Here is a 12,335-nt window from a genome sequence, read left to right on the forward strand (position 1 = left end):
GTGACCTATCCTGGACACTCAACATCTCCTCACTTGTCTTTACCCACATACATATCAATCGTGATCATTTTAACTCTCATTACCCGTCTTCCTCCCTCAGTCTATTTTTGTAATTGTTCTGCAAATTTTCGTGCTTCTTCTGGATCCGAGAATAGTCTGTTTTGTTGTCCTGGAATAAATATTTTCAATACCGCTGGATGCTTTAGTATAAATTTATACCCTTTCTTCCATAAAATCGCCTTTGCTGTATTGAACTCTTTTCTCTTCTTTAGGAGTTCAAAACTTATATCTGGATAAATGAAGATTTTTTGCCCTTTATACTCCAGTGGTTTGTTGCCCTCTCTTACTTTTTCCATTGTCTTCTCCAGTACCTTTTCTCTTGTAGTGTATCTTAGGAATTTTACTACAATAGATCTTGGTTTTTGTTGTGGTTGTGGTTTAGAGGCCAATACTCTATGTGCCCTTTCTATTTCCATTTCTTGCTGTAGTTCTGGACATACTAGGGTCTTAGGGATCCACTCTTTTATAAACTCCCTCATATTCTTGCCTTCTTCATCTTCCTTAAGGCCCACTATCTTTATGTTATTTCTTCTGTTATGGTTTTCCATTGTATCTATTTTTTGAGCTAGTAGTTCTTGTGTCTCTTTAGTTTTTTTATTAGATTTCTCCAATTTCTTTTTTAAGTCTTCTACCTCCATTTCTGCTGCTACTGCCCGCTCTTCCATCTTGTCCATTTTCTTTCCCATTTCTGTTAAGGTCATCTCCATTTTATTTATTTTCTCTTCTGTGTTGTTTATTCTTTTTCTTAAATCCTTAAATTCCTGTGTTTGCCATTCTTTAAATGACTCCATGTATCCTTTAATAAGAGCAAGTATATCCTTTACCTTGCCTTTCTTTTCTTCTTCTATTTCACTGTACTCTTCCTCTTCCTCTTCTTCTTCCTCTGGGTTGACCATCTGTTGTTTCTTTGGTGCCCTTTCCTCCTCTTCTTTGTCTTCTGTGGTCTCTTCTTGCTGCAGGTGTTCTGCAGCTGTCGTTGCCGGCTGTGGAGATCGACTCCCCAGCTGGTCCCCCCTCCCGTCGGTGTGTTTTTTTTCATTCGCATCGCGCATGCGCGAAGTATCGCGCATGCGCGGTTGCGCACTTTTACTCGGCTCTGCGAGCCATTTTTGTAGTCCATTATTTACCGACCTGAGGGAGCAGGTTTCTCTCTCCGCAGCGGGCCTCTTCGGACAGGTAAGGCCTTCACCTTTTTCCTCCTTTGTCTTCTCTTCCTCTCTTCTTACCGTTGCTTTCGATTTTTCTTTTTTTGTCGCCATCTTCTTTCCACCTTTATACTCACTTTTCTGTAACTTTTATTTCTGTGCCTTTGTGTTTTCCTTTGTTTTTCCCGACTTTCCTGGAGAGGGCTGGAGTTCACCGTCCGGCCACTACTCCATCACGTGACTCCTCACATCTCCTCACTTGTCAGGAAGGTGTAACAGCGACTGCATTTCCTGAGAAGACTGAAGCGGGCAAGGCGACCAGCCACCTTCATGTCAATCTTCTACAGGAGGCCTATCCAGAGCGTCCTGGCCGGGGAAATCACAGTTGCTGCAGAGAAATGGATCAGAGATCAGTCCATAGGACCAAAAGAGCAGCAGAGAAGATCACTGGGGTCTCCCTCCCCCCATTGACGTGATCTACCGGGATCATTGTCTGAAGAGGGCACGCAAAATTCTTGAGGGACCCCCTTGCGCCCCTGCACACGGCATCTTTCAGCTGTTCCCGTCGGGGAAAGATCACCAGGCTGAGGAATAGCTTCTTCCCATGGGCAGTGAGAACACTGAACGACCAAAGGAACTTCTCACACAAACCATCCAAGACGCTCTTATTTATGAAAGGACATTGGTTTATATGAATATTTGTCTGGCCTATGTAGTTGTGTGTGTTATATCTGGTTGTATGTCTGCGTATTTTGCACTGAGGACCAGAGAAGGTTGCCCTTGTATAATCGGATTAACATAAACTTGTTACATACATTCTCTATTTACACCATTGCCTCCTCTGCGGCACTTTGTCATTTCTCCCCTCTCTGTGGTTTGATGGGCTTCCCTCTCAGTCTCAGCCCTTCAGTGCCTGGTAATGGGAAGACTCCTTCCCATCGAAGCCCTCGTGTTGGCTGCATTGAGCACTGTGCGCCCTTCACCACGCATTCCTACAGCCTGGAATGTGCCAGTCGGCAGCATTCCCTCCCCGGCACCTCCATGTGCTGGATGACCAATAGGCTTCGGGCTGAACAATATTCACCGAGTCCTTGTCTACACCATAGCTGAAGCCACCCCACCATTTTGTCCTCTACACCATGGCGAATGATCTCCAGTGCCACTATGACCATGTAAATCATCAGATGTACACACAGTAAATGCTGGAGGAAGTCAGCCAGTCTTGCAGCATCTGGGAGAGGTCAAGATATATTTACCGATGTTTTGGGCTTGAGCTCTTCAAGGTAGAAGCAGAAAGCAATAACGATTGGGGAGAGAAAGGTGGAAGAATGGGAGTGAGTCCAGTCCAACAAACTTAAAGGTGCTAATTGGCCAGTACTCCCATTGTGGTCCCTGTGTCAGAGAGACTGGCCGCAGACTGGGAGATGGCTCTGTTGTCCGCCCCAACAGCGCGGATCTCCCAGTGGCCACCCATTTCAATCCCCCCCCCCCCCATCCACTCGCTGACACGTTTGTCCATGGTCCCAAGCAGTGCCAACCTGAGGCTATCCGCAACACCTCGTCTTCCGCCTGGGCTCCCTCCAACTGGATAGCTCAGGTTTCCATCAAAACCCCCCCCCCCACCTCCCTCTCTTCTTCCCCCATCGCCTTTTCCCCAGTTCTGCCCCTCCCTCCTTCCCCCGCTCCCTCTCCCTCTGCCTCTTTTCACAAAGCCAAAAATTCTCACCTTTCCTCTTTTCCACCTAACACCTTTTTGTTTGATGATCTGGACTCCTCCCCTTCCCATTCTCCCCCACCCCCCCCCCCCTTTATCCCTTGGTCTTTATTCAAATGCCTGGCTGTTTTTCAGATTTGAGATTTATTGTCAGAGAACATACATGGCATCACATACAACACTGAGATTCCTTTTCCTGTGGGTGCAGCAGAATTACTGCTTATTGGCAGTGCAGAGAAAAATGACAACACGTACATATGTAAACAAATAAAACAATCTAAACAAATTGTGCAAAACAGAGAAGTGAACAAAATCAATTAAGTCCACAAGTAAGAGTCCCTGATGGAGTTTGTTGTCGAGGAATCTGACGGTGTAGGGGTAGCAGCTGTTCCTGAACCTGGTGGTGCAAGTCTGGTGGCAGCAACGAGAATAGAGCATGTGCTGATGAGGCGAGGGGTCTTTGATGATCGCTGCTGCTCTCCATTGGTAGCACTCCCCCCGTGGATGTTCTCGAGGGTGGGGAGGGTTTTACCTGTGATGACCTGGCTTCTTGCTCATTCCTTGAAGAAGGGCTCAGGCCGAAACTTTGGCAGTGTACCTTTACCTCCTACGGACGCCGCGAGATCAGCTGAGTTCCTCGAGCAATTTCTGCATGCTTTTTCCTACAGTCAGCTCATGGAGTAGGGAAAGCAGCATTCACAGACGTCTCTATTTCATTTGCTTATGGTCTTTGTCACTTCCCAATTTTTAGAAATTGTTAATTGGGCAGCAATTACAGGCCCTTCCAGCCCACGAGCCTGTTCCCCCCATTTACCCCAATTGACCTGCAAACCCTGTCTGTTTTGAAGTGTGGGAGGAGACCCATGCAGACACGGGGTGAACGTATAATCTCCTTGCAGATTCTCGGACCCCGGTTCTGATCGATGGTGCACCTACAGCGTCCCGATAAGCGCTATGCTATCTGTGGCACACTTTCATCCACGAAAGATCAGAATAAATGCAAAGAGAAACCACTCCAGGTTTCCATCTGGGTTCCTGGACCCGAAAACCTTTCACCGATTTCTCCTTCCACAGATGCAGCTCAACTCTTTGAGCTCTTCCTGCACATGCCTACGCTGTGTATAGTTTTTATTTTGCACTCCCAGTAAGGGGTAATTTCCCCCCTGGCCAGCAGGAAAAAAAGGAATCTCAGGGTTGTATGCACTCTGACAATAAATCTGAAATCTGATTTTGTGTCGGAATTTTAGCATCTGCACTGCTTTCAATCTATCAATCACAGTCAGCCTCCCCGGGTGCCACCCCGCGGCCGGGAGTCAGCAGTCAGTTGTTATTAAGTGTCCAATGACAGTGCTGTTTCCCTTTTATGGAACATATGCAAATCAGATATCGTGGCGGCTTAACAAAAATACAGTCATCCATCAAGTCGAATCGAAGTAAGTCCCGAAGGTCACGGTTTTCCATCCGAGAGTCCCGCACGATGCTGGGAAACTGAGCTTGACAAATGCTTCCTCGCCTTACCTTTAAAGAGTACCGCTGGAGCTTGGGTTAACACCGCAGTGAAAATTAAGCATACTTACCTGGCAGGGGAGAGACCGTGATCAGAAAGGCGGTTCTCCCAGGACGAGGCTAGCCCATTGCACTTCGGGTGTGCTGACGCCTGCGATGTCCCCAAATGCGGGATACTCGACTGCAAAATTTGTGGTAGTGGGGGACTGCGTTCGCGCTCTCCCCTGACTTTCAGTGTAAAGATAGATTGTAATGCCGGGGTAAGGGCCATTAAACCCTACTGGAGTCCAAGTGCTTCATCGGGGTGTTCCATTCATTATGTATACATTGCTGCGCCCATCCATTACAGGTGCTTCAACTGTTCTGCCTGCATCACTCAGTGGCTACCCATTTCAATTCCCTCCCTGACACTGAAACCTATTCCCTGCCAGGCTGAGACCACCTGTAAACTGTTAAACCCCTCACTTTTTCTCCCTATTGCCTCCCGCCCCAGCTACGCACCTCCCTTGTCTCCTTTTCCCTTTGTCACAAGATCTAAAAATCAATTCTCACCTTTCATCCTATCTATCCAGTTAACACCTTTTTATTGGTCTGGATGCTCCCCACCCCTGGCTTTATTCTGACAGCTTCCTGTTCTCTGCTTACATCTCAAAGATGGGCTCAGGCCCGAAACGTCGGTAATATTTCTTCTCCACCATTCACCGTGTGTTTTAACCACAATCACCGCGTCTGCAGACTTTCGTGTTTCACTCCACAAAGTTTATGGGGCCTCATTCCTTGTGAAATAGTCATTTATTCCGATTGCCGATCCTATATATTCCTACGAGAAAATGCCAAACCTCCTAATCCCCTATTTTGCTTCCATCCATGAGTCTCTTAAATACCTCTAATGTTCCAGCAAGGCATCCCAGGCCCCCACACTCTGTATATATATTTTTAAAAATCCCCTAAACCCAGTGGTCCTCAGCCTTTGTCGTTCCACTCGCATCCCATTTTAACTAATCCCAATGCCATTGTTGCTCTGTGATTAGTCAGGGGTTGCTTAAGGTGGGATGTGGGTGGGAAGAAAAAGTTTGAAAACCACTACCTTAAACTTCCCCTCCCTTCACTTTGTCCAGACGTTCTCTGGTGTTTGCTGGGAAACAGGCACTGGCCGTCCACCTTAACTCTGCCTCTCAGAATCTTGTCAACCTCGATCAAGTCTCCCTTCATCCTTCTTCGCTCGGAGAGGAGTCACGTGATGGAGTATTGGCCGGTCAGGGAATTCCAGCCCTCTCCTGAAAAGTTAAAAAAAATGCACAAAACACAAAGGTACAAGATTAAAATTTAAAACAAAGTAAAAATAAAGGTGAGAAGAAAATGGCAGCGAAGAGAGAAAAGTCTAAAACAACGGGAAGAAGAGAAGAAGAAAGAACGTCGGAAGAAGAAGGTGAAGGCCTTACCTGTCCGAGGAGGCCCGCCGCAGAGAGGGAAGCCCGCTCCCTCAGGTCAGTGGAGGTCCCGGGCTCGGGACTACAAAAATGGCTCGTAGAGCCGAATAAAAGTGCGCAACCGCGCATGAAAAAAAAACCACACTGACGGGAGGGGGGAACAGCTGTGGAGTCGATCTCCACAGCTGAGAGAGACACCTGCAGCACAGCAGCAGGTGCAGAACACAGACAATAACGACAACAAGAAAGAAGAGGGTAAAAAGAAAACAAGGAAACAACAGATGGTCAACCCAGAGGAAGAAGAAGAAGAAGAACAGAAAGAAGTGGAAGAAGAAGAGAAAAGCAAGACAATGGATGTATCTTTTTTTAAAGAATATATGGAATCAGTGAAAGAATGGCAATTACAAGAATTTAATGAGATAAAAAGAAGAATTAAGAATGCAGAAGAAAGAATGAATAAAATAGAAATGGTCATATCAGAGATAGGAAAAAGAGTGGAAAATGTGGAAGAATGAGAAATAATCGTAGAAATGGAAGTAGAGGACTTAAAAGAGAAATTAGAAGAATCTAATAAAAAAGTTAAAGAGGCACAGGAGCTGTTAGCTCAGAAGATAGATATAATAGAAAACTATAATAGAAGAAATAATATAAAGATAGTGGGCCTTAAGGAAGATGAAGAAGGCAAGAATATTAGAGAATTTATAAAAGATTGGATCCCCAGGGTCCTAGGAAGACCAGAATTACAGGAAGAAATGGAAATAGAGAGGGCACATAGAACTTTAGCCCCGAAACCACAACCGCAGCAAAAACCAAGATCCATTTTAGTAAAATTCTTAAGATATACAACAAGAGAAAATATATTGGAGAAAGCAATGACGAAAATAAGAGAAGACAAAAAGCCACTGGAATACAAAGGTCAAAAATTTTTTTCTATCCAGACATAAGTTTTGAACTCCTGAAGAAGAGGAAGGAGTTCAATACAGCAAAAATGAAAAAAGGATATAAATTTATGTTAAAGTACCCAGTGGTACTTAAAATATTTATTCCAGGGCAACAAAACAGACTATTCTCGGATCCAGAGGAAGCACGAAAATTTGCAGAACAACTACAAAACAAGCAGAGAGATGAAGACATGTAATGAGAGTAAAAATGACCACAAACTATATGTATGTGTGTATATGGGTATATGTGTGTGTATATATATATATATATATATATATATATATATTTATATATATATATATATATATATATATATATATATATGTATATATATATATATATTTATATATATATAGATGTGTATGTATTGTGTGTATACATGAATGTAAATGTATTTAGAGGAAAATATATAGAGTATAGATAAGAATTAATAAGGGAAGGAAAGGGAATAGAGGGAATAAGGAGGGAATTAAGAGAGTGACCTTTCTTACATATGAAAATTGAAATCTTTTCCAGGGGGGGCTGGGTGGGGAGGAGTTACGGTCACTGCAAAATCAGTTGACGTTTGCGAGTGAATTCGCAAATCCAAATGGAGAGGGGAGATGCGGTTGCCCGACAAGGGATAAAGGGCAACTCAGGAGGGGGAGGGGAGAATGAGGTTAAAGAAGTTTTAAATAGAATAAGGAAAATGTTTGATGTTTTAGAAATGTTGTCTTATAAAGTGTTCAAAACAAGAAAGCAGAAATGGATAAGAAGGAAAGGTGATGATGGAGAAACGGAAAGGGAAGATAAACAAAGTATGAAATGGCTACGTTGAACTATATGACTTTAAATATTAACGGAATACATAACCAAATCAAAAGGAAGAAACTGCTAAATTTACTGAAAAAAGAAAAAATTGATGTAGCATTTGTGCAAGAAACATATTTAATTGAATTGGAGCACAAGAAATTAAAGAGAGATTGGGTAGGACATGTAACAGCAGCGTCGCATAATTCAAAAGCAAGAGGAGTAGCTTTATTAATCAGTAAAAGTGTACCAATTAAAATAGAAGAGGAAATAATAGATCCAGCAGGGAGATATGTAATGATAAAATGTCAGATATATTCGGAGTTTTGGAATCTACTCAATGTATATTCACCTAACGAAGAAGATCAAAAGTTTATGCAAGATATTTTTTTGAAGATAGCAGATACACAAGGGAACATATTAATAGGAAGGGATTTCAACCTTAATTTGGATTCAAATATGGATAAAACTGGGAAAAAAATTCACAGAAAGAACAAAGTAACCAAATTTATAATTAAATCGATGCAAGAAATGCAACTTTTGGATATATGGAGGAAACAACACCCAAAGGAAAAGGAATATTCATATTATTCAGGTAGACATAAAACATACTCAAGAATAGACCTATTTTTGTTATCAGCTCGTATGCAAGATAGAGTAAGAAAAACAGAATATAAAGCTAGAATATTATCGGACCATTCACCCTTGATATTGACAATAGAGTTAGAGGACATCCCTCCAAGAATGTATAGATGGAGATTAAACTCCATGCTACTTAAAAGGCAGGATTTTAGAGAATTAATTGAAAGACAAATTAAAATGTATTTTGAAATAAATATGGAATCAGTGAAAGATAAGTTTATAGTATGGGATGCAATGAAAGCATTCATTAGAGGGCAAATAATAAGTTATGTAACCAAGATGAAGAAGGACTATAATCAGGAAACAGAGCAGTTGGAAACGGAAATAATAAATACAGAAAAAGAATTAGCAATGAAGGAAGATACAACTAAAAGAAGAGAATTGGCAGATAAAAAAATAAAATATGAAACACTACAAATATATCAGTTGGAGAAGAACATAATGAAGACAAAACAGAAATATTATGAACTAGGGGAAAAAACGCACAAAATTCTAGCATGGCAGCTTAAGACAGAACAAGCTAAGAAAATGGTATTGGCATCAAGGAAAAAAGACAAACAAATCACATATAAGCCAACGGAGATCAATGAAAACTTTAGAGAATTCTATGAACAATTATACCAAACTGAAAACGAAGGGAAAGAAGGGAAAATAGATGAATTTTTAACTAAAATTGAACTACCAAAATTACAAATAGAGGAACAAAATAAATTAACAGAACCATTTGAAATAGTAGAAATACAAGAGATAATAAAAAAATTACCAAATAATAAAACACCAGGAGAGGATGGATTCCCAATAGAATTCTATAAAACATTTAAAGATTTATTAATTCCTCCCCTCCTGGAAGTAATCAACCAGATTGTCAAAACACAAAGCTTACCAGATACATGTAAAACAGCAATAATTACAGTAATACTAAAGCAAGGGAAAGATCCACTCGCACCAGCGTCATATAGACCAATATCATTACTTAACACAGATTATAAGATAATAGCTAAACTATTAGCAAACAGATTAGCAGAGTATGTACCGAAAATGGTAAATCTAGACCAAACTGGATTTATTAAAAAAAGACGCTCAACAGACAATATTTGTAAATTTATTAACTAAATTCATGCAGTAGAAGGGAGTAAAGCGCCAACAGTAGAAGTTGCTTTTGACGCAGAGAAGGCCTTTGACAGAGTAGAATGGAATTATTTATTCAAAGTATTGCAAAAATTCAGTTTACCAGAGAAGTATATTAATTGGATTAAAGCATTATATAAGGGGCCGTTGGCGAAAGTGACAGTAAATGGATATATATCAAAGCAATTTAACTTAAGCAGATCAACAAGGCAGGGATGCCCAGTATCACCCTTATTGTTCGCGTTAGCTATAGAACCACTAGCAGAATTGATAAGAACAGAAAATAATATAAAAAGGATAAAAATAAAAGACAAGGAATATAAAATCAGTTTATTTGCGGATGATGTTATAGTATACTTAACAGAACCAGAACTATCAATAAAAGAATTATATAAGAAATTGAAGGAATATGGAGAAGTGTCGGGTTACAAGATTAACGTAAATAAAAGTGAAGCAATGCCAATGAATAATGCGGATTTCTCAAAATTTAAGAAGGAATCACCATTTAGATGGCAAATGCAAGCAATAAGATACCTAGGTATACAAATAAATAAAAATCTCGGCCATCTATATAAACTCAATTATTATCCACTAATGAAAAAATTACAGGGTGATTTAGAGCATTGGAAAGATTTACCATTAACACTAATAGGAAGGATAAACTGTATTAAAATGAACATTTTCCCAAGGATATTATACCTATTTCAGGCATTGCCAATACACTTGACAGAGAAATTCTTCAAGGAGTTAAAGAAAATAATAAGGAATATTTTATGGAAAGGGGGGGAAACCGAGGATAGCACTAGATAAATTAACAGAATGGTATAAACAAGGAGGCTTATAACTGCCAAATTTTAAAAATTATTATAGAGCCGTACAATTAAGATACCTATCAGATTTTTACCAAACAAGGGATAAGCCAGATTGGACTAGATTAGAACTAGATAAAATAGGGGAAAAGATACCTGAACACATATTATATAAATGGGATGAAAAATTGGTACAACGTAGGAGTTCTCCAGTATTACATCATCTGCTCAATATTTGGAAGAAGATTCATGTAGAAAGGAATAAAACAAATTACCAATTACCAAAACTAATAATGACACAAAATCAGTTACTCCCTTTTACAATAGATAACCTTTCTTTTAGAGAATGGGAGAAAAAAGGGATCAAAAGAATAGAAAATTGTTTTTCAGGAAATAGATTATTATCCTTTGAACAAATGAAAGATAAATACAATATAACTCAAGATACAGTGCTGGCATATTACCAATTGAGATCCTACTTGAAGGACAAATTAGGAAGCAGTCTGAGGTTACCAGAGGGAAGTAACTTTGAATATGTGACTACAGACACAATGATAATCAAAAAATTTGTAACAAACATGTATATTAAACTGCAAGAAAAGGAGAATGAGGAAACAAATGGTAAAACTAAACAAAAATGGGAACAAGATTTAAATATAAAGATAAAAAAGGAAACATGGGAGAAGTTATGTTCTGGAACGATGAGAAATACAATAAATACAAGGTTACGTATGATACAATATAACTGGATACACAGGCTATACATTACACCTCAAAAGTTAAATAAATGGGACCCAACAGTATCTGACAGATGTTTTCGTTGTAAAAATGAAATGGGAACAACAATTCATGCAATCTGGACATGTGAGAAAGTAGAAAAATTTTGGGAAGATCTAAACCAGATATTAAATAAAATTACAGAAAACAATATACCAAAAAACCCAGAGATCTTCCTCCTAAGTAACATAAAAAACAAAGAATTTGGAATTGATTTGGATGGTGCACAAAAAAAATTTGTTAAGATAGCTCTAGCCGTAGCAAAAAAATGTATTATGTCAACCTGGAAATTGGAAGATAATTTGAGAATACAACAATGGTATATAGAAATGAATAAATGTATTCCATTAGAAAAAAATAACATATAGTTTAAGAAATAATATTGAAATATTTGAACAAGTATGGGAGCCATACATGAAACACAATAGAGAAAACCTACCGGGGACATTCACCACCTAAATTAACGAAAGGAGAAGGAAATGAAAAGAATTGACTCAGTGGAATTTCTTGTTTATTTTTATTGAATGACAACATTGTTTGACTGGTTAAATGTATCTTAGATTTTGTACTTTAAATGGATGGGGGGAGGTAGGGAGGGTGGGATGGGAGGAGGGAGGGGGGGGGAGAAAATGACACTGTATATATTTGAAAAGGAAAATGTATGTATCATGGTCAATGTGGTTTATGGTGTGAAAAATAAAAAATTAAAAAAAAAAATCCTTCTTCGCTCCAAAGAGAAAAGTCCAAGCTCTGCGAACCTTGCCCCATGACACCTATTTTTCATCCAGTCCTGATGAATCTCCTCTGCCCCCTCTCCGTAGCTTCCACATCCTTCCTGTAATGAGGTGATCAGAACTGAACACGTGTTGGCCTCACCAGAGATTTATAGAGTTGCAATATGACCTCTCGACTCTTGAACTCAATCCCCCGACTAATGAAGCCCAGCGTCCCATAGGCCTTCTTAACTGTCCTAACAACCTGTGCGGCAACCTTGAGGGATGTAGAGATTTGAACCCCAAGGTTTCTCCACCCTGTTAAGTAACTGTTCAGCCTTCTGGTTTGACCTTACATAAGTAAAAACCAAAAAAATCTGATGATTTCAGTCTGTGGCCCAGCCCAGGGAATTGAGAATGGCCAATATAAATGATTACCTGATAGACCCGATGAACCATACAACATTGCAGCACAGAAACCTTCTGCCCTTCTAGTCTATGCCAAACCATTAATTTGCCTAGTCCAACTGATCTGCACCCAGTCCATAGCCCTTCCATCTTCGTACATGTTTAAATTGAGCCCGCATTCACCACTTGAGCTGGCAGCTCATTCCACACCCCCACCACTCTCTGTGTGAATACGTCTGCTCTAAACTTGCACCCTTAACTATCCCATCACC

At 40.1% G+C, this 12,335-nt stretch overlaps 1 long non-coding RNA gene and 1 other non-coding gene across 2 annotated transcripts; both read left to right on the plus strand.

Moving 5' to 3' along the window:
* The first annotated feature begins 4,488 nt into the window (after positions 1–4,488).
* On the plus strand, positions 4,489–4,652 carry LOC138755899 (U1 spliceosomal RNA). Its single transcript, XR_011352610.1, has one exon. It is a non-coding gene; the product is annotated as a U1 spliceosomal RNA (small nuclear RNA).
* On the plus strand, positions 4,504–5,994 carry LOC138752593 (uncharacterized). Its single transcript, XR_011350750.1, has 2 exons — positions 4,504–4,685; positions 5,544–5,994. It is a non-coding gene; the product is annotated as an uncharacterized lncRNA (long non-coding RNA).
* Positions 5,995–12,335: the final 6,341 nt, after the last annotated feature.

The sequence above is a fragment of the Narcine bancroftii genome, chromosome 2 (assembly GCF_036971445.1).
Source record: "Narcine bancroftii isolate sNarBan1 chromosome 2, sNarBan1.hap1, whole genome shotgun sequence".
Taxonomy (NCBI): domain Eukaryota; kingdom Metazoa; phylum Chordata; class Chondrichthyes; order Torpediniformes; family Narcinidae; genus Narcine; species Narcine bancroftii.